Source organism: Salvelinus sp. IW2-2015, linkage group LG1, assembly GCF_002910315.2.
Source record: "Salvelinus sp. IW2-2015 linkage group LG1, ASM291031v2, whole genome shotgun sequence".
Lineage (NCBI taxonomy): Eukaryota > Metazoa > Chordata > Actinopteri > Salmoniformes > Salmonidae > Salvelinus > Salvelinus sp. IW2-2015.
The window spans coordinates 9819346-9831655 of record NC_036838.1 but is presented as its reverse complement, the minus strand read 5'-3'; the positions used below and the strand labels follow the sequence as shown (position 1 = coordinate 9831655).

Sequence of the window (12310 nt, the reverse complement as noted above, 5' to 3'; positions counted from 1 at the left end):
TGAGCTACTCCTGGAAGTGGTGTTGCAGGCTAGCTCAGTGCTGCCCCTTCTCATTGAGTAACTCAAGTTGAAGGACAAATGGGGTTATATTATCCTTATATTATATTATTATATTATCCTTCTATGTGCGATTTTAAAATACTCAGTTGAAGGACATACACCTGGTTAATTTGAAGAAATTATTGGTACCATGATTGTCTTAAAAAAAAATATTTACAGAAAGATGGACCACGAAGATTGCCATTTTTACATTCACTATAATGGGGGATCCTGTTTTCTGCGAACAGTACCGCGGTCTGCCGTGAACTTCCATGGCTTCAATGAGCGGGAAAGTTGTTCTCTGGTTGGATCAAAGATTGTGTATTATATTGACAAGATATTCATGTGACCGCTCTAACAATGGAAATACATGTCCTCAAAGATGGAAGGCAGGCGGGAGAAGGCGAGATCAGGTGGGACCATTCTAGCCAATGAGAGGGCAGATATGCGTATGAACAACAGACCATAGAGATAGATGGAGGACTCAAATTTGTATCTGTGCCATTATAGCATCGGTGACAGCATGGGCAGCGCCATTGAGGCTCCATTTGAAAGTAGTCATTTGTCTTCTTCTTCATTGGCTGATTGCTCCCAACTCATAAGAATCCCCACCCAGTTGGCTACTTTAAAATCATGGAAGCTCTCCATTGCAATGTTCATACTGAAATAGGTTATATCCATGATCTTTATGATAACAGACACAACTCCTATAAAAAGTAGTTTTTTCCCAAAGTTGCCAAAATGCCATATGCATCCATATCAGTGCATTCCTAACAACCTAACCATTACGAAACTCCTTTTCGATCAAATAAGCCTCACTTAGAAAATTAGCAATTAAATTTTTTGTTGACCAAATTTTGACAGTCTCCTTGACCTCCATACAAAAATTCCTCACTCCGTGTGCTTATTTTCATGGACAGATTTTGGGTTGAGTGAAACCTCCTCTCTGGCTGAATTCACTCCCCGGCCTCTGTTTTTCAACCCTTTCCATCAGCTGGGCAATCTGCAACTGCTACTTCCATTTGTGGACTTTTAAATGAATAATATAAAGCCATTGATTATTGAAGAATATAACCTATAAATGCCTCGTGTACTTAGTTCAACTGTCTAACCCACAGACTGTAAAAAATATGGACGAAGCCATCGATGACATCGCCCCACTGTTTCCTACGAGAATGCTCAGTGGAGCGTTTGAAGATCAAGAAGTGTCATTTCAGCGTGTCACCATCTTGCTACATGAAGGAGTTATTAGAAGCATCTAACCCCATCAGGGCCGTAAAAGGTCAGTTTGTTTTACTCCATTATTAGTAAACAATGTAATTGTAAACAAACACGGTAGAGCTTCAAAACATGGTTAAAACTATCATTTTGATCTCATGGATGGTCAGTCCTTGCATCCATAGCCTCGACTAAAGGGTGACCGCTTTTTTTATTGTTTGAACTGCAGATTGCCATTTCATGAATCTCTTCTGGTTTACCTGCGCACGCAGAGACGTTTAAAGGACATTTTATACGATTAGATTAATATTCAGTCATTGTCCTGTAAAGGTAATATGTAATACAGTAATATGTATCTTACACGTTTGTCAATACAGTATCAGCTAAATGTACCAGAAGGGGGCGCCAACTTACTGTTTATCAGAAATATCTATTTGACCAAATACCCAACTCCTAACATCATACACAGTCATGTACACACCCATAACAACTCTACTGATGTCCCTGAGACAAGCTAGGTTTCAAAACTTTTATTTTCTGTGACAGAACTAATTGAGCCTTGGTACACATTACAGATTGTGTACGTCCCTCCTGTTTTGCATGCACAATGAATTACATTCAAATACATTTTACAGCAAACAAATACATTTAAACCAAAAACCCTGATAAATAAAATAAAAAAACGAAATGAAACCTATAGAACAAGCATTCTGAGAGAAATATGGTGGTTGTATTACCCAGCCTGGTGGTCCAGTCTGTTTGCGCTTTTGCCAAATCCTCTCTGTGTTCATTCCTTGTCATACCAAGATGTACACTACATGACCAAAAGTATGTGGACACCTGCTTGTCGAACATCTCATTCTAAAATCATGGGCATTAATATAGAGTTAGTCCCCTTTGGTGCTATAACAGCCTCCACTCTGCTGGGAAGGCTTTACACTAGATGTTGTAACATTGCTGCGGGGACTTGCTTCCATTCAGCCACAAGAGCATTAGTGAGGTCGGGCAATGATGTTGGTCGATTAGGCCTGGCTCACAGTCGGCATTCCAATTCATCCCAATTCATCCGATCTCGACAAACCATTTCTGTATGGACCTCACTTTGTGCAATGGGACATTGTCATGTGAAACAGGAAAGGGCCTTCCCCAAACTGTTGCCACAAAGTGGGAAGCACAGAATCTCTAGAATGTCATTGTATGCTGTAGCATTAAGATTCCCTTCACTGGAACTAAGGGGCCTAGCCTGAACCATGAAAAACAGCCCCAGACCATTATTCCTCCTCCACCAAACCTTACAGTTGGCAGTATGCAGGTAGTGTTCTCCTGGCATCCGCCAAACCCAGATTAATCCGTCAGACTGCCAGGGGGTGAAGGGTGATTCATCACTCCAAAGAACGTGTTTCCACTGCTCCAGAGTCCAATGGCGGCGAGCTTTACACCACTCCAGCCGACAATTGGTATTGCGCGTGGTGATCTTAGGCTTGTGTGCAACTGCTCGGCCATGGAAACCCATTTCATGAAGATCCCGACGAACAGTTATGGTGCTGATGGTGCCTCAAGAGGCGGTTTGGAACTCAGTAGTGAGTGTTGCAACCGAGGACAGACTATTTTTACGCGCTACGCGCTTCAGCACTCAGCTGTCCTGTTCTGTGAGCTTGTGTGGCCTGCCACTTCGCGGCTGAGCCGTTGTTGCTCCAAGATGTTTCCACTTCCCAATAACAGCACTTACAGTTGACCGGGGCAGCTCTAGCAGGGCAGAAATTTGACGAATTGACTTGTTGTAAAGTCGGCATCCTATGACGGTGACATGTTGAAAGTCACTGAGCTCTTCAGTAAGGCCATTCGACTGACAATGTTCGTCTATGGAGATTGCATGGTTGTGTCCTCGATTTTATACACCTGTCAGGAACTGGTGTGGCTGAAATAGTCAAATCCATTAATTTGAAGGGGTGTCCACATACTTTTGTATATATAGTGTATGTATAGCTTGACAAGATTGGAAGAATAGAAAGTTGGCTACAGCACAGTTACAGAAGGGGACACGGCTATACAGTATGTATGACCAATGTTAATACATAAAACAATTTGTCTAGAGATGGGCCTAGGCTTGTGACAAGCTGAGGAAGAGTGAATCAATAAAATATTGTCAATGTGTGTGACATCACCAATAGGAACAATGAGAAAGGTGAAATAAACAGAAGCCATAATATGGCTTTTTTTTGGTGCATCAGCTGTCCTAATAGTGAATCAATGTTCCTAATGTGAGAGAAAAAATTGGGCTCGATTCCTTTTGTTTTGTTTAAACCAGTCAAAACTGTGTAAGAAGTTACAATACCATACATTCACACAGTACTGGTAAAGGGAATGCTATTTTTTATTTTTATTTTTTTTAGATTTGGCTGAATTCACTCTGTAGTCGGTTTGTAGTATCCGTTTTGGCCCCTGAATGTATTGACGACAGGACAACTTCCATTGCAAGAAAGGATCAAAATACCTCAACAAGGACAAGAACCACCCAGACTCATTCAGAAATATGTGAGGAAAAGAGGGGGGAACGTCAATTCAAACGTGGCTCCCCTGGAAGGCAACATTAGCTATTCTTGTGTCCCCAAAAGGGTAGGAAAATAAATAGCTTGAATCTTATATTTTCAACATTGAGGCCAACTACCTCACTTTGACAACACTGTACACTATATACAAAAAAAAGTACAAAGTACTGCTTCGTCTTTTCCTCAATCTTGACATCAGCAAACTCAAGCAGAGCAATATAGCTTTGGACAAATAACTATTTCATCAACACAAGAGTATGAGATATTGCCTTTCATACAAATAAGAAATGATTTGTTCACATCACTTTAAAGAAGTGGAGTCTTTCAGATAACATTGTTCTAGGAGCAAACACACAAAAACAAACTCAATCAACTAGTCATTATTAACACGTGTCCCCTAATGTTAACGATAACTACGGCTTATCATATACAGTTATGTTTACACTCATGCATATAGTTCACAAGTAGCACATTGACAATCCAACGTTGAGGATGGTTCAGTCAGAGTTAACGCTAGCACACTATGCTCACCACTGCGCCAAAGTGAACATCGCCTGGACAAAGAATCGACAACAACGTATATGACAAAACTTGACACGCAAGACATTCTTGATGACTTTTCCGTGAAAGAAGCAGAACTGTAGAGTTTGTGTTGTTTTGTCTGTCACCTGCGGTGGTTAACAGACCAAATGAAAGATGCTTGGGACATCACATATATAAAGGGATTGGCAGTCTCTGTCTTGGAGGTCTTGATAGCTTACTACAGGGATGGGCAACGGAACTCATCATGAGGGGCGGCAGTGGGTCGTGGGTCTGCGTACCCACATCCATACCACCCCCCGCCAGCAAAGCACCGTTGTGACAGCGAAGAGAAACATTTTAAGTTTAATTTCTTGCAGTTCTATACATTTTGCCATGGGGTGTAGAGAAAATGTTGCCGTTTTAAAGCAAGTTCTCTGCAATTCTACACATTTTGCCACAGGGCAGAGAGAATATATTTTTATTTTATAACTAATGTCATGCAATTCTACTCATTTTGCCATGGGCTGGAGAAAACAATTAGCAGTTTTACAGCTAATGTCATGCAATTCTACCCCTTTTGCCATTGGGTGGATGCAAATGTTAGCAGTTTTTAATATGATAACTGATGATCAAAGGGCCCCACCCTGGTTGGTAATTCGACCATGCTTACTACAAGTTTAGATATCTGGCCACTAGACTAACTTACCAATCAAAAAAACATTTAGCTGACATTGAGTGACTGCTGATGCACAACCACATTTCGAAATTGCTTCTTGTGTATTCTTAATTCTAACCTTCAACAGTAAGTTGAGACCCCGACTTAACTCCTAAGAATTCGTTTTTTTTGGTCCGCAGGCCTACAAAAGGAGGGTCGCCAGTTGCCCATCCATGGCATACTATATATTTTCTGGACTTTATCTTCTTACTACAGTATGATAGAAGTCTTAAAAGCCCTATTCACCCAAATATGGAAGATCCATACTGTATAGGATATAATCCTTGTCATAAGAGGTCTGATAAGAATATCAAAAGAGCTTCAACCTGTCCAACCATGCTAGAAAAGGTTGATTAATTTTCCTAAAAACATTTTCAAAAATATTCCACTGAAAGATATCTAGGCTCATTCCTTCCGATTTTTTGTTGTTGATAAAACAACTTGTTGATTTCAATTCACGCAGTTTAGATTTTGTTTTACAATGATATTTAATTTGTAAATTGTGGTAAATGTATTTTAGTGAAAATTTAGATCACCTTTTGACAAAAGATCTCAGTGCATTGTGGTCTCCACTCTATAGCGTTCTCACAATCTCTTCATTGTAAAAACGGTCTGCTAGGCAGACACAGCCGACTGAATGAAATATGTTTTACTCAATGAAAAGAAAGATCATAGAAGACATTATATGATATAAATCAAGTCATGTACAATGTGTAGTCACCGACCTTTAGACAGTACATTTCACAAAGCCATAATGCTTATTTCACCTCTAATTCATTATTTATTGACTTGTCTAGTGTTATAGTATTGTTGCTGATAAATGTTTAGTGGGGGAAAAAGTATAATATGTAACATGTGCATTAGTGACATTTTATATCAAGACATTCTTCTTGTAAGGAAAGGTTTCTTTAGTTTCTGTAATATTAGAGATACAGTCATCACTGCAACCGTACAGTGTAGACATAACATGAGCTATAGCCTCATTCAAGTTTTTACCTAAGTAACTATGCATTTATCATATCCATATGCTCTTTGCATTTAAACAACCACTCACGTTTCTGTGTTACAGGAATATTACGACAAATCTGTGTAGTTTTTTGAGGGGGTGGGGGGGGGGGGGGCACCGAACAGAAATTTTGGAAGTCAACCAGCAACAGTTCTATGCCCAGCTTTGAAGTTCTGTATAACCAAACAAGCATGCGTTTTTGCTTCATCCGAAAGTACATTTTGGATACACAGCCTTAGGAGTCTTGATCCAATGAAAGTCAACAGATAGCTTCCATTTAAAATAAAGCTGCAACAACAGAATTGAAGGAGCGAGAGGATAAACACTAAAATTAATAGTTTAAAAAATTAAAAATCCCTATTTTTGGCCACCATCCTGCTGGTTTGGTTCAGAGGCCTTGTGTGTAGTAGTGGATGCTTCGGATGTCTTGGATGTGGCAGTAGATGGCTTAAAGCATAGGACGAGATAGAAGGGTATGCAGAGTCATGGATGTTAGATTTAGGATAAAGACCTTGGATGTCAATAAAGTGGTTCTTTTAGAAGCATTAAAATATATTTTAGAAGCTTCAAAGACTAAAAAGCTTTAAAATATATTTTTAGAAGCTTTCAAATACTTTTGGATAGCTTTATTAGACCGTATAGAAGCTTTCAAAGACTAAGAAGCTTTCGAAGATCTTTTCAGAAGCTTTTGAAGACTCTAGAAGCTATGGCTTTCTAGATCTTTTAATTATTCCTTTTTGAATCTTGCTGTCAGATACTTTATAGAGAAGTTAGAAGCCCTTAATGTGGCAATAAGCTTCCAGGGAGGAGAATACGATGTACATGAGCCACAGGCTGAAGAAGAGACAGGTGGTTGCGATTTTGGGGCCACGGGGCCCACCCAGCTCGCCCCCAATCTCGGGCCGGCGCCGGTACATGAGCACGGCCACGGCGACAAAGGCGAAGATGGTGAAAGGTGACGGAGAAGGCCAGGGTGCCCGGGTCCACCCGGAAGTCGTTGCCCTTGGAATTGTGGTAGATGGCGGCGATGGACCAGGCCACGCCGATGCCCAAGAAGACGTTGACGGCATTGCTGCCCGTTACGTTGCCGATGGAGGCATCGGCGTACTGGTCCTGGATTGCAGCTACCTTGCTGGCAAATGTGTCTGGGGGAAGAGAAGAAGAGATAAAGAGAAGGGAGAATTGGGAATTGTGATAGGGTAACACAGATCCAAAATTATGTCAATGCATGACAAGAGCTATGCCATAGTGTACTATTCAAGAACACTTCATATAAACCCTACATAACACTGCTTTTAGGAGTGACAATGCCTAATTATGATAAAACCCGGTCATGAGAGTAAAGAGTTAGATGGTGTATGTTATTAACCTGGCGTCCCGATGCCGCAAACACCAGATTGGTGACAGAGTCTTAATAAGACCAGAGTTTGTGAATATGTTTTTGCGCGTGTATGCCTGTCTGGGTGTTTTGCACATGTATGGAACGCACCTGGCACAGACGTCCCGAGCGCCACAAACACCACGGCGGTCACGGAGTCCTTGAGGCCCACGGTACAGCCAAAGTGGGAGGCCAGGTCTCCAATGAAGCGCGTGAGCAGGCCAATCATACTGATGGAGACCACGAAGCAGGCCCAGCCGTTCCAGTAGTCGGTGGGCGGCACAAATGCGAACAGGAGCTTCCAGAAGATGGTGAGGAAGTGCATGACGTAATCAAAGCAGAAGGCAGCTTCTCCTCGCCGCACTCGTCCTCATCATCATCGCCTGAGACATTTTAGGGGAGGAAGATGTGTTGTATTTATTTTATTTAACTTTTATTTAACTAGGCAAGTCAGTAAAGAAACAAATTCTTATTTACAATTTAGGAAAAAGGCCTTCTGCGGGTACGGGTGCTGGGATTAATTAAAAAATATATATACAGTTGAAGTCGGAAGTTTACATACACCTTAGCCAAATACATTTAAACTCAGTTTTTCACAAATCCTGACATTTAATCCTAGTAAAAATTCACTGTCTTAGGTCAGTTAGGATCACCACTTTATTTTATGAATGTGAAATGTCAGAATAATAGTAGAGAGAATTATTTATTTCAGCTTTTATTTCTTTCATCACATTCCCAGTGGGTCAGAAGTTTACATACACTCAATTAGTATTTGGTAGCATTGCCTTAAAATTGCTTAACTTGGGTTAAATGTTTCAGGTAGCCTTCCCACAACCCTTCCCACAATAAGTTGGGTGAATTTTGACCCATTCCTCCTGACAGAGCTGGTGTAACTGAGTCAGGTTTGTAGGCCTCCTTGCTCGCACACACTTTTCCAGGTCTGCCAACAAATTTTCTACAGGATTGCGGTCAGGGCTTTGTGATGGCCACTCCAATACCTTGACTTTGTTGTCCTTAAGCCATTTGCGGCAAATCTGATGGCCAAATGGTAAAGAACATCTAGCCCCCCAAGAGCACCCTTACCTGCCGATCTATAAATTATGTCTCCGTAATCTAGCATGGGTAGGATGGTCATATGAATCAGGATTAAATTTGGCAGCTGGGGTGAAAGAGTAGCGATTACAATAGAGGAAACCAAGTCTAGATTTTACTTTAGCCTGCAGCTTTGATATGTGCTGAGAGAAGGACAGTGTACCGTCTAGCCATACTCCCAAGTACTTGTATGAGGTGATTACCTCAAGCTCTAAACCCTCAGAGATAGTAATCAAACCTGTGGGGAGAGGTGCTTCTTCTTACCAAACCACATGACCTTTGTTTTGGAGGTGTTCAGAACAAGGTTAAAGGTAGAGAAAGCTTGTAGGACACTAAGAAAGTTTTGTTGCAGAGCATTTAACACAAAAATCCGGGGAGGGGCCAGCTGAGTATAATACTGTATCATCTGCATATAAATGGATGAGAGAGCTTCTTACTGCCTGAGCTATGTTGTTGATGTAAATGGAGAAGAGCATGGGGCCTAGGATTGAGCCTTGGGGTACTCCCTTAGTAACAGGCAGTGGCTGAGACAGCAGATTGTCTGACTTTATACTCTGCACTCTTTGAGCGAGGTAGTTAGCAAACCCCCGGTAGTTAGTTGTAACCCCAACTTCGTAGTTCAATTTCAACATTTAACATGGTTAAAACCTCTGCTACAATGTTAAGTTTCTCCGCAATGTAAATTAGTCTTAAACTGTGAGTAGACCAGGAGAAACTAGCCACCACTAGTCCATTCTAAATTAAAACACAGACGTTCAGGCTTTCCTAGTAGTGTTAGCCGTTAGCCCCACTCTCTCCACTCCTTACAGACTGTGTGGAGAGTGAATTTCCACATGACACAAACAATGAAGCCTCTCATCACATCAAGTCAGGACGGTGAGCCACATCTCTACTCATTGAAGCCATGGGAGAGTTCATTAGGGTGACTGACAGCGCGGCTTAAAATAGCTGATGGGCAAAATCCATCTGAATGCGTTTCTCTGCATGGGAGCAGGGAATGGTCACGTTTTAGTGTGTGTCTGTATGTGTGTGCGTCTGTATTTGTGTGTATTTTTGATGATATGCAGACCTATGTCTTGAGACATACTCATGGACATGTCGTGTCCATGAGTATGTCTCAAGACATAGGTCTGCATTTCAGTACTTGTTTCAATGTTTGTTTCTACGTGTGGGTGCGTGTGCTCATGCATGCATTTGAGTGGACAGGAGGCCATAGTGGTTAAACAGATCCAGCTTGACCATGTCCTGTCCTGTTTTGTTTTCCAATTTAATTTGTGTTACAGATTAGGGATGAGATCAACCATAGCCCATCTGCAGCAAAGACTCTGTGCCTATCCTAGTGGAAAGGGTCTTCCTGGATATTAGCACAGTTCAGAACTCACGAGTACACACACACACAATGGTCGTGTCCGAATACCCATGCTTGCATTCTGAATAGTAGGCATTGTTTCATAGAATGTTTGTATGTGAAATTCCAAAATGTTTGTATGCTTTAAATGGCAGTGTCATGTTCTGACCTTTATTTTCCTTTGTTTTTGTCTTTAGTTAGTATGGTCAGGGCGTGAGTTGGGGTGGGCAGTCTATGTTATGTGTTTCTATGTTGAGGTTTGTCTATTGGCCTGATATGGTTCTCAATCAGAGGCAGGTGTTTTGCATTGTCTCTGATTGGGAACCATATTAAGGTAGCCTGTTTTCACTGTTGGTTGTGGGTGATTGTTCCTGTTCGTGTGTTCCTGGTTTTTGTCTGTGTTCACTAGTTCGGGACTGTAGCTTCGTTGGTTTTTCGTCTGTTTATTGTTTTTGTTCATATTGAGAAGTATTCTAATGAATTATGGATACGCACCACGCTGCGCTTTGGTCCTCCTCTCCTTCTACAGACGAAAGCCATTACAGGCAGGATGTCATACTAATTTCAGCTTTTCAGCCAGTAGAATTCTCTGTACACTTTTGAGGAAGAGAATCGTCTTTGGAGAACCAAGTGTCTGACAACAGCTGACAATCAGCTGAGGGGACGCGCTGTACCAAAATGAACGAATGGCGGGAATAAACGGAATTGCTCCTTAGATTATGCATCCTCAGGATTCTATTATGCTGATATTTGTTGCTTACTGAATTCATTTTCTTTTTAACAGTATGTGATACTAGCACACAATATGCAGTTTAAGTAAGTAGTAGGCAAGCCTGATTCTGGACATGGCCACAAACACACACGTAGTTTAGAACCCCATGAGCAGACTAATTCATTACATGGACTTTTTAATGATCTCATTACTACTGTATCCCTGGAGGAATCACCTCTGGAGCGCACTCCCATGGCTAACACGCTTTGTCATCTCCACTCAGGCCCTCAGTGGAACTTTCTGTGTGTGTGTGTCTGTCTGTGTGCGTGTGTTCATGCATGCGCGTGTGTGTGTGAGATGTGTGTGTATATGTGATTGTGTATGTGAGATCGTGTGGGTGTGTGTTGCTTGATGAGTCCGTTGTGCTTCGGCGCTACCCTGCTGATAAATCAACAGTGTGCATTGTGTCTGGAATGTGCTTCGGAGGGCGTCGCTACAAGAACTTCACAGTTCCCGCTAATTACGAAAAGCATTCCAATTAAGATTTGGGCAGATGGCTTTGTGGCTAGGGTGATTGTGTAGTCAATTAAGACAAATGTGACATGAAAGGAAAATAACATCATATTTTCTCTTTTGGACAAGATTTGATTTTGCTCTGAATACATCATCCTGTATTGTTGTCCAATAATCCGAATATAGGCTGGTTCCCAAATGGCAACCTATTCACTATAGTGCACTACTTTTCAACAGAGTGCTATAGGCCTTGGTCAAAAGTAGTGCACTTATAAAGGGAATATGATGCCATTTGAGACGCAGATATGGTTTTTAAGAGGCTACCTTGAAGGGTTCTTCCTACTGCACTTCCTAGACCTAGGGAGTGTTCCCCTGTCACTCTAGTTGTGGCTTGCTCTTTTGGGGTTGTTAGGCCTGGATTTCTGGTTAGTCACTTTGTTACAAACACATTTCTAACAAGCTCTATAGGCTGCCAATTAAATGATTGATTGATTGATCTGCTTACCAGAGTTGACTGTGATAGCTTCCATAAACTGCTGCCTCCAGCTATTGGTTCCAATCAATAGAGCCAAGTTGGTCTTCTTAATCAGCTTATCCACTGTGTTCTGTGGGGCACCAGAAAATAATATTTCAGTCTAATAATCCTCAATCCTGGTTATTTAGCATTCCACAAACACAGATACATGCCCAATGAATACACTTTGGCAGTGCACATGATGTAAAAGTCTATACAATACAATAAAGACAAAGCAGTTTGATTTATCAGGCCAGACTGGGAACCAAATAGTGCACTATTTGTTTAACGGTCCTATCAAAGCTGTGATTTACTATTATTAAAGGTACAATTTGCAGGTTTGCGCGCGACCCGAAATATTTCAGATATAAATGAGAGATAATGATTTGCCACTCTCATTGCAAGCAAGTCTGGTAAGCGGTAGGGTAGATCTGTTCTTTGTGCGGTATGCTATGCTCTGCAAGTTTCGTTTTTTCTTTTCTTTTTTCTTCAATTTTATACTTCAGCTTCAAAGAGCTAAAAATACAATATTTTGGGTTATTCAAAATATAATTTCACGTACCTTGAACTCATACGACTCCTCGATGACGACTTCCAGTTTGACGTGCTCCCCCAGGGTGGGCCGGCCCATCCCAGCGATGCGCCGTTCCTCCTCCTCCTTCTTGGAGAGAGCTTCCTCGTCCCCTTCCTCTGAGGGAGAGAGG

General features: G+C 41.5%; 1 pseudogene; it reads right to left on the bottom strand.

Moving 5' to 3' along the window:
* Window positions 1-1772: 1772 nt before the first annotated feature.
* The window catches only part of LOC111960739 (sodium/calcium exchanger 1-like), a 48428-nt pseudogene continuing 37890 nt past the window's right edge, over window positions 1773-12310 (bottom strand).